The sequence below is a fragment of the Triticum urartu genome, chromosome 4A (genome assembly GCF_056163025.1).
Source record: "Triticum urartu cultivar PI428250 chromosome 4A, HENAU_Tu73, whole genome shotgun sequence".
NCBI classification, from domain to species: Eukaryota; Viridiplantae; Streptophyta; class Magnoliopsida; order Poales; family Poaceae; genus Triticum; species Triticum urartu.
In genome coordinates, this window is record NC_141876.1 from 586001015 (window position 1) to 586008655 (window position 7641).

The following is a 7641-nucleotide window of genomic DNA, read 5'->3' on the forward strand; positions in this document are numbered from 1 at the left end:
ATTTTGCCGTCAGGAAGCAGACGGCAAAGTCAAACGACAAAGATAAGTCGGCAAAGAATACATTGCCGTCAACATTTCATCGGGCAGACGGCAAAGATTTTGCCGTCGGCCAACTACATATTTGCCGTCTGTCACAAAAAATAATAGACAGCAAAACCCTGTTCTTTGCCGTCAGTCAAAACTTGTTCTTTGATGTCATCTTGACTAAAGTACAGACGGCAAAGATTGTTTTTCATTTAAAAAAAATAGACGTCAGAGTAGAGCATCTCGCCGGACACATGAACGTCAAACAAAGACAGTAAGTTGAGCTCACATAGATTTTGGATTCGACATGGCGTGCTGCCTTTCATTCATCGTACGTGGAGTTACAAAGAAGAAACAAAGCTGTCCTGAAAATCTACCCAAAGGAACCTAGAAAGTAAAAATAAATGCAATCAGGTCCTTCTCCACTACAGCAACATGGACTTCACCACCGGCCGTCCTTCTTCTGGTCGGGGACAAAACCACAGGGATTCCACAGCCACCGCCTTGCCTTGACCATGCCGAACCGCAGCACCAATTGGAGCCGAACGGAGGAGACGTTGTCCGCTCTGCCCGCGCCGGCCCGAAGCACCACCCGGAGCTGTTCCCCTGCCCGCAGCGGCCTCCCACGCTGGCCGTGCCCTGCTCGCGCCTCACGCCCGCCGCCCCCCGCCCGCGCGTCGCTCGCAGCAGCCTCCCACGCTGGCCGCTCTGCCCGCACCGGCCATGTCCTGCTCGCGCCGCCCGCCCCACTTGAGAAGTTGCAGCGTCCTCCCGTGCGGGCCGCTCTGCCCGCACCGGCCAAACCTGGCTCGCGCCGCCCGCCCTGCTGGAGGAGCCGAAGTGGCCTCCCGCGCCGGCTGCCCTGCCCACAGCAAGGGGAAGGAGGGAGCCAGAGGAGGCGGAGCACAGGAAGGGGAGGACGAAGGTGTGCTAGCGGTGGCGGAGGGTTGGCCAGCTGGAGGAGCCGCGGCTGGTGGCACCGGCGAGTGGATCAGGACGCGGGCGAGGTAGTGGGGGTGGGCTGCGTGCGTGCGTCAGAGAGAGAGAGAGAGAGAGATTGTGCGGATAAGGGAGAGAGCGTGTGGGATATATAAGGGAGAGAGAGCGTGGTGGGGTCGGGCGTGGGATAGTGTTGCGGTGGGCTGTGATTGTACCCGGGGCTGTGTGGGTTGAGATGCTGCCACATCATCGATCCGCGTGGTGTGCTTTCTCTTTGCCGTCTGTATTTTTTATTACAGACGGCAAAGAGCTCACTTTGCTGTCTGTAAAAAAAATACAGATGGTAAAGATATTTGCCGTCTATGTTTTATATTACAGATGGCAAAGTGAGCTCTTTGCCGTCTGTATTTTTTTGCAGACGGCAAAGTGAGCTCTTTGCCGTTTGTAGTTTATTTGCAGACGACAAAGTCTATTTTACCGTTACTTTTTCTTTGCCATCTGCTGATGACGGCAAACCCTTTCTTTGCCGTCTGCCCTGACGAAATGCTGACGGCAAATCTCCTGTTTCCCGTAGTGATTTACCTACGGGATTAGTTTAAACCTCAATAATTGTTATTTAGTACCAGCTTTGAGCATGAACATTGTATCTGGATCTCGTTTAATGCGAGATGGCTACTCATTTAAATCTGAGAATAATGGTTGTTCTATTTATATGAGAGACATGTTTTATGGTTGTGCCCCGCTGGTCAATGGTTTATTCTTATTTAATCCCGAACGTGATGTTACACATATTCATAGTGTGAATGCCAAAAGATGTAAGGTTGATAATGATAGCCCCACATACTTGTGGCACTGCCGCCTTAGTCACATTGGTGTCAAACGCATGAAGAAACTCCATGCAGATGGACTTTTGGAGTCTCCTGATTATGAATCATTTGACACGTGCGAACCATGCCTCATGGGTAAAATGACCAAGACTCCGTTCTCCGGAACAATGGAGCGAGCAACCAACTTATTGGAAATCATACATACTGATGTGTGCGGTCCAATGAGTGTTGAGGCTCGCAGAGGCTATCGTTATGTTCTCACCCTCACGGATGACTTGAGTAGATATGGGTATGTCTACTTAATGAAACACAAGTCTGAGACCTTTGAAAAGTTCAAGGAATTTTAGAGTGAGGTTGAGAATCAATGTGACAGGAAAATCAAGTTCTTACGATCAGATCATGGGGGAGAATATTTGAGTCACGAATTTGGCACGCACTTAAGAAAATGCGGAATTTTTCACAACTCACACCGCCTGGAACACCTCAGCATAATGGTGTGTCCGAACGTCGTAATCGCACTCTATTGGATATGGTATGATCTATGATGTCTCTTATCGATCTACCGCTGTCATTTTGGGGTTATGCTATAGAGACTGCCGCATTCACTTTAAATAGGGCTCCGTCGAAATCCGTTGAGACGACATCGTATGAATTGTGGTTTGGTAAGAAACCTAAGTTGTCGTTTCTGAAAGTTTGGGGATGCGATGCTTATGTCAAGAAACTTCAACCTGAAAAGCTCGAACCCAAATCGGAAAAATGCGTCTTCATAGGATACCCTAAAGAAACTATTGGGTATACCTTCTACCTCACATCCGAAGGCAAGATCTTTGTTGCCAAGAATGGATACTTTCTAGAGAAAGAGTTTCTCTCGAAAGAAGTAAGTGGGAGGAAAGTAGAACTTGATGAAGTATTGCCTCTTGAACCGAAGAGTGGCGCATCTCAAGAAAATGTTCCTGAGGTGCCTGCACCGACTAGAGAGGAAGTTAATGATGATGATCATGAAACTTCAGATCAAGTTGCTATTGAAATTCGTAGGTCCACAAGGACACGTTCCGCACCAGAGTGGTACGACAACCCTGTCCTGGAAGTCATGTTCTTAGACAATGGTGAGCCTTCAAACTATGAAGAAGCGATGGAGGGCCCAGATTCCGACAAATGGCTGGAAGCCATGAAATCCGAGATAGGATCCATGTATGAAAACAAAGTATGGACTTTGACTGACTTACCCGATGATCGGCGAGCCATAGAAAATAAATGGATCTTTAAGAAGAAGACAGACGCGGATGGTAATGTGACCATCTATAAGGCTCGGCTTGTCGCTAAGGGTTATCGACAAGTTCAAGGGGTTGACTACGATGAGAGTTTCTCACCCATAGCGAAGCTAAAGTCCATCCGAATCATGTTAGGAATTGCCGCATTCTATGATTATGCACTACAACAAATATGTCAACTTGTGACCTTGACTATTGGTCACTGAAAGGTCATTGTTTTTCATTTGCGACCTTTTTTTGACCAAAAACAGAAGGTCAAAAGCTGGCAGTCGTAATCTAAAATTAACGACCTTCTCTGTGAGAAGGTCATGGACGTTTACGACCAAAATGTGCCTACTGATTTGTTTTGGTCACTAGCAACCTCCCCAGGCCACGTAGGCATCCAGCGTGGCAAGCTGATGTGGCACAAGATTCAGCCCGGTCCGATTCGACGTTTTACATGGGCCGAGCCCAACAATTCGGCCTTTTTATATATTTTTTCTGTCAATTTTTATCGGCTTCATGGGCCAGGCCCAACAATTCAGCCTTGTTTGTTTTTGAGATTCATGCAATTTTTTTGGCCCTCGAGCTTTTTGCAGTCCATTTCTTTTTTCTGTAAGACTTTTCATTTCATTTTTGAAATTGTTCGATGCTTGTTGGTATGTGTCCTGTTTCAGCCCAATTATTTGTCCAGTTTGGCCGAAGCAGACTTTAGCCCAATCACACACATACATCCAACATTATTTCATTCAAATTAGGAAAACTCAAAGGTTTACATAACACAAAAAGAAAATATCTCCGAGGTTTACATAACACAAAAAATCATCTCAGGAATACAATTCCTTACACAGGAATATACAATTAGAAAATGATGGCACATATGCTACTCTCATAACAACACAATGTACTTTTTTTAACGGAACAGTACAATGGATTTCATTGCTCTCCCTTATGCGACATGCTCCAGCTGCCACAACTTGCCATCCTACAATGAGAGAGATATAACATTAGTGGAGCAAACTGTTGTCCACGCACATTAGTTTTATGAGAAAACTGATCCATGAAGCAAGACCAGAACACATTCTGCGCAACTTTTGATAACACAATTTGGATTAAACAACAGATTATGCTTAGCTAACTTAGAAACAAGTACTGCCTATGATGCATGTCTATCTATGTGCATTGCATTTTACTTTGTTCAAAAGTAGAAGCTTGATACGTCTCCAATGTATCTATAATTTTTGATTGCTCCATGCTATATTACCTACTGTTTTGGACTATATTGGGCTATTTTAGTGTTTCGAAGAAACAGAATATCAAACGGAGTCTAAACAGAAAAATCCTTTTTGGAACGTGATTTTCTTCTCGGATAAGACCCAGGAGACTTGGACCCTACTCCAAGAAGTACCGGAGGCGGTCACGAGGGTAGGGGGCGCCCCCCCTACAGGGTGCGCCCCCCCCTACAGGTTGCGCCCCCTGCCTCGTGGGCCCCTCGGTGCTCCACCGACGTACTCCTTCCTCCTATATATACCCACGTACCCTCAAACGATCAGAACATGAGCCAAAAACCTAATTCCACCGCCGCAACTTTCTATATCCATGAGATCCCATCTTGGGGCCTGTTCCGGAGCTCCGCCGGAGAGGGCCGTCATCACGGAGGGCTTCTACATCATCATAGCCCCTCCGATGAAGTGTGAGTAGTTTACCTCAGACCTTCGGGTCCATAGTTAGTAGCTAGATGGCTTCTTCTCTCTTTTTGGATCTCAATACAATGTTATCCCCCTCTCTTGTGGAGATCTATTTGATGTAATCTTCTTCATTTGCGGTGTCTTTGTTGAGACCGATGAATTGTGGGTTTATGATCAAGTCTATCTATGAACAATATTTGAATCTTCTCTGAATTCTTTTATGTATGATTGGTTATCTTTGCAAGTCTCTTTGAATTATCCGTTTGGTTTGGCCAACTAGATTGGTAGTTCTTGCCATGGGAGAAGTGCTTAGCTTTGGGTTCGATCTTGCGGTGTTCTTTCCCAGTGACAGGAGGGGCAGCAAGACACGTATTGTATCGTTGCCATCGAGGATAACAAGATGGGGTTTATTTCATATTGCATGAATTTATCTCTCTACATCATGTCATCTTGCTTAAAGCTTTTTAATCCGAGTTCGTATGCAAAAGTTATGCCCATTTTACAAATAAAGTCGAAATTCATATTTGTAAATAAAGTCGAAATTCATATTTGTAAATTTTCCCAACAACTAGACCACATATCACATGGGAAACTTATTTTATTTTATTTTATTGACATTTCCATTATTTTCTTTTGTTTTTTATAAAACTGAAAAAGGAGGTCCACGGGGGGGGGGGGGGGGGGAGTTTGAAAATGGGACCTTTAGTACCGGTTCGTGCCATGAACCGGTACTAATGCCTCAAAGGCCATTAGTCCCGGTTGGTGGCACCAACTGGTACTAAAGGTTAGACCTTTAGTCCCGGTTGGTGCCACCAACCAGGACTAATGGGCTTCGCACCCTTTAGTCCCGGTTCGTTGCACGAACCGGGACTAAAGGGCCCAGGTGAACCGGGACTAATGCCTTAGCCACATGAACCGGGATAAATGCACCCATTGGTCCCGGTTCTGGACTGAACCGGGACTAATGGGGTTACCCGGCCTGGACCAAAGCCCCCTTTTCTACTAGTGCCGAGGCCTCCTCCTGCGGGCAGCCTTGCTGCGAGCTCAGCAGGTCGCCATGGGAACTCATGGCTGAGATCGACCTCTCGGATCCCGAGGTAATTTTTCCCCACTCGCTCCATCTCACTTTCCTGCCTTCCCGCTACTTGCTTGGTGCTTGCTGTATGTATGTGTGTGTCGAAGATTTGTGCGCCGCCGCTTGTTTCTGTGCAGCACCCAGCGTGTTTCCCCTAGCTTTCCTCTGCCAGGTGCGTTACCAAGTAAATGGTGTTGCGTCGAGGTCCTGTAGTTACCATGCGCAATCTCGCTGTAATATGTGGCTGGTAGGTGGCCGCGCTGGCGTGGCAATGGTAGCAAGGTCGGCCATGGATCTTGCCCAAGGTTTTAGATTAGGAATGGAGATTTTTTTCTTGTGGGGCAGCGAGATATGCTTGGTTACCGCGGTTACTAGTATTACCAGGAAAATTTCAGATGCAATTTAAAATCAAATTGAGTTCAATTATTTTTACCTAGATATAGGTACATATTGAACATGAATTTAACCATAATAATCTGCAATCCTACATGAGATATGTTATCTGGCGAATGTCAGCTGGGAAGGGGGTGACAAGCGAACATTTTTGTGTGGCAAGTTTACGTGGTGGGAGATGGCAAATCCTGCCTTTTTTGCCGCATTTTTTCCCTTCTTCCCATAAGTTGTCACATGTTTCGGAAGAAATTGTCATCCTCCCAGCGAATGTTTGCGGGCTATTGGGTTCCTTTCTACATACGATAGTACTCCCTCCGTCCGAAAATACTTATCGGAGAAATGGATGTATCTAGACGTATTTTAGTTCTAGATACATTCATTTGTATCCATTTCACCAACAAGTATTTCCGAATGCACGGAGTACTTGACTATACCCCATTTCAGTTCATTTTACTACTAGTGCTAGCTCTTTTTATCCTTGAGAAGTATTTTCCAAATTACCATCTCATTCAGGTGGAGGAACGCTTCGAGAAGACTTACTTCAGAACTATCCGACGAGCTAGTTGGCTCTTCCCATCCAGTATCAGCATGCCCATTGGCTCCATCAAGGAGAAGACGACTGTAGATATGGTCGATGGGGACATCAACATGGTTGTGAAAGCGATGGAGGGGAAGGAGAATGAGAGCAAGTCAAAGATGAATAAGGGGATCAAAGTGAGGAAGGGAGTGAGGACATGCAAGAAGAGGGATGGCAAAAAGCCACAAAAGAAGAGGCCCATCGTTGACATGGGTGAGGCGTTCTACTACTACGACAGGTTTGGCCCCTCACGCAGTTCCAAGAGGCATCGCAGATCAAGCGGTGGCAATAGTGTGCTGGAATAACCTCCACTACCCATTGAACAACAGAAAGATGAGGCATGCACCCAAACACAATTTGATTTTAGTGCAAGCCAAGCTAACGTAACTGACCATCAGGCTCTGCCGACATCAACACAGGTCGACAAGCCTAGGCTCAATGGGAGCAATTCCAACATTGTCAGCTGCGATGAGGAGAGCAGCAACGACGACACACTTGGTTGCAATGGCAAACAACTGCGCAACATTATCAAGATGAAGAGCCCGTTCAAGACGAGGTCGAGGAAGCCTGTTAAAGCCCGATTCCTCAAGTCGCTGATGTAATTGCGTGGCTCAAGAGAAGCTTGGTATTACGAAGCTTGGCTGGATTGACTTTATCTAGTTAGCTCAGCATAGCGTGCTCCAGTTTTGGAGCTAAGTTACCAATCAATATAGAAACTGTACTATATTTTTTGTTCCATTGTGTTTTAACTATGTGTGGTGTTGAAATTTCTGATAATTAATTTTCCTTCATTAATGTGGTGAGGGAACTGGAGAAATCTAAACCAAATTTAGCTACAGGTGCTAACATATGGCCCAGGGTAGACCTG

The 7641-nt window shown here is 46.0% G+C and overlaps 1 pseudogene; it reads left to right on the forward strand.

The window, feature by feature from the left end:
* Positions 1 to 747: 747 nt before the first annotated feature.
* On the forward strand, positions 748 to 7375 carry LOC147976864 (uncharacterized; annotated as a pseudogene).
* The last annotated feature ends 266 nt before the right edge of the window (positions 7376 to 7641 follow it).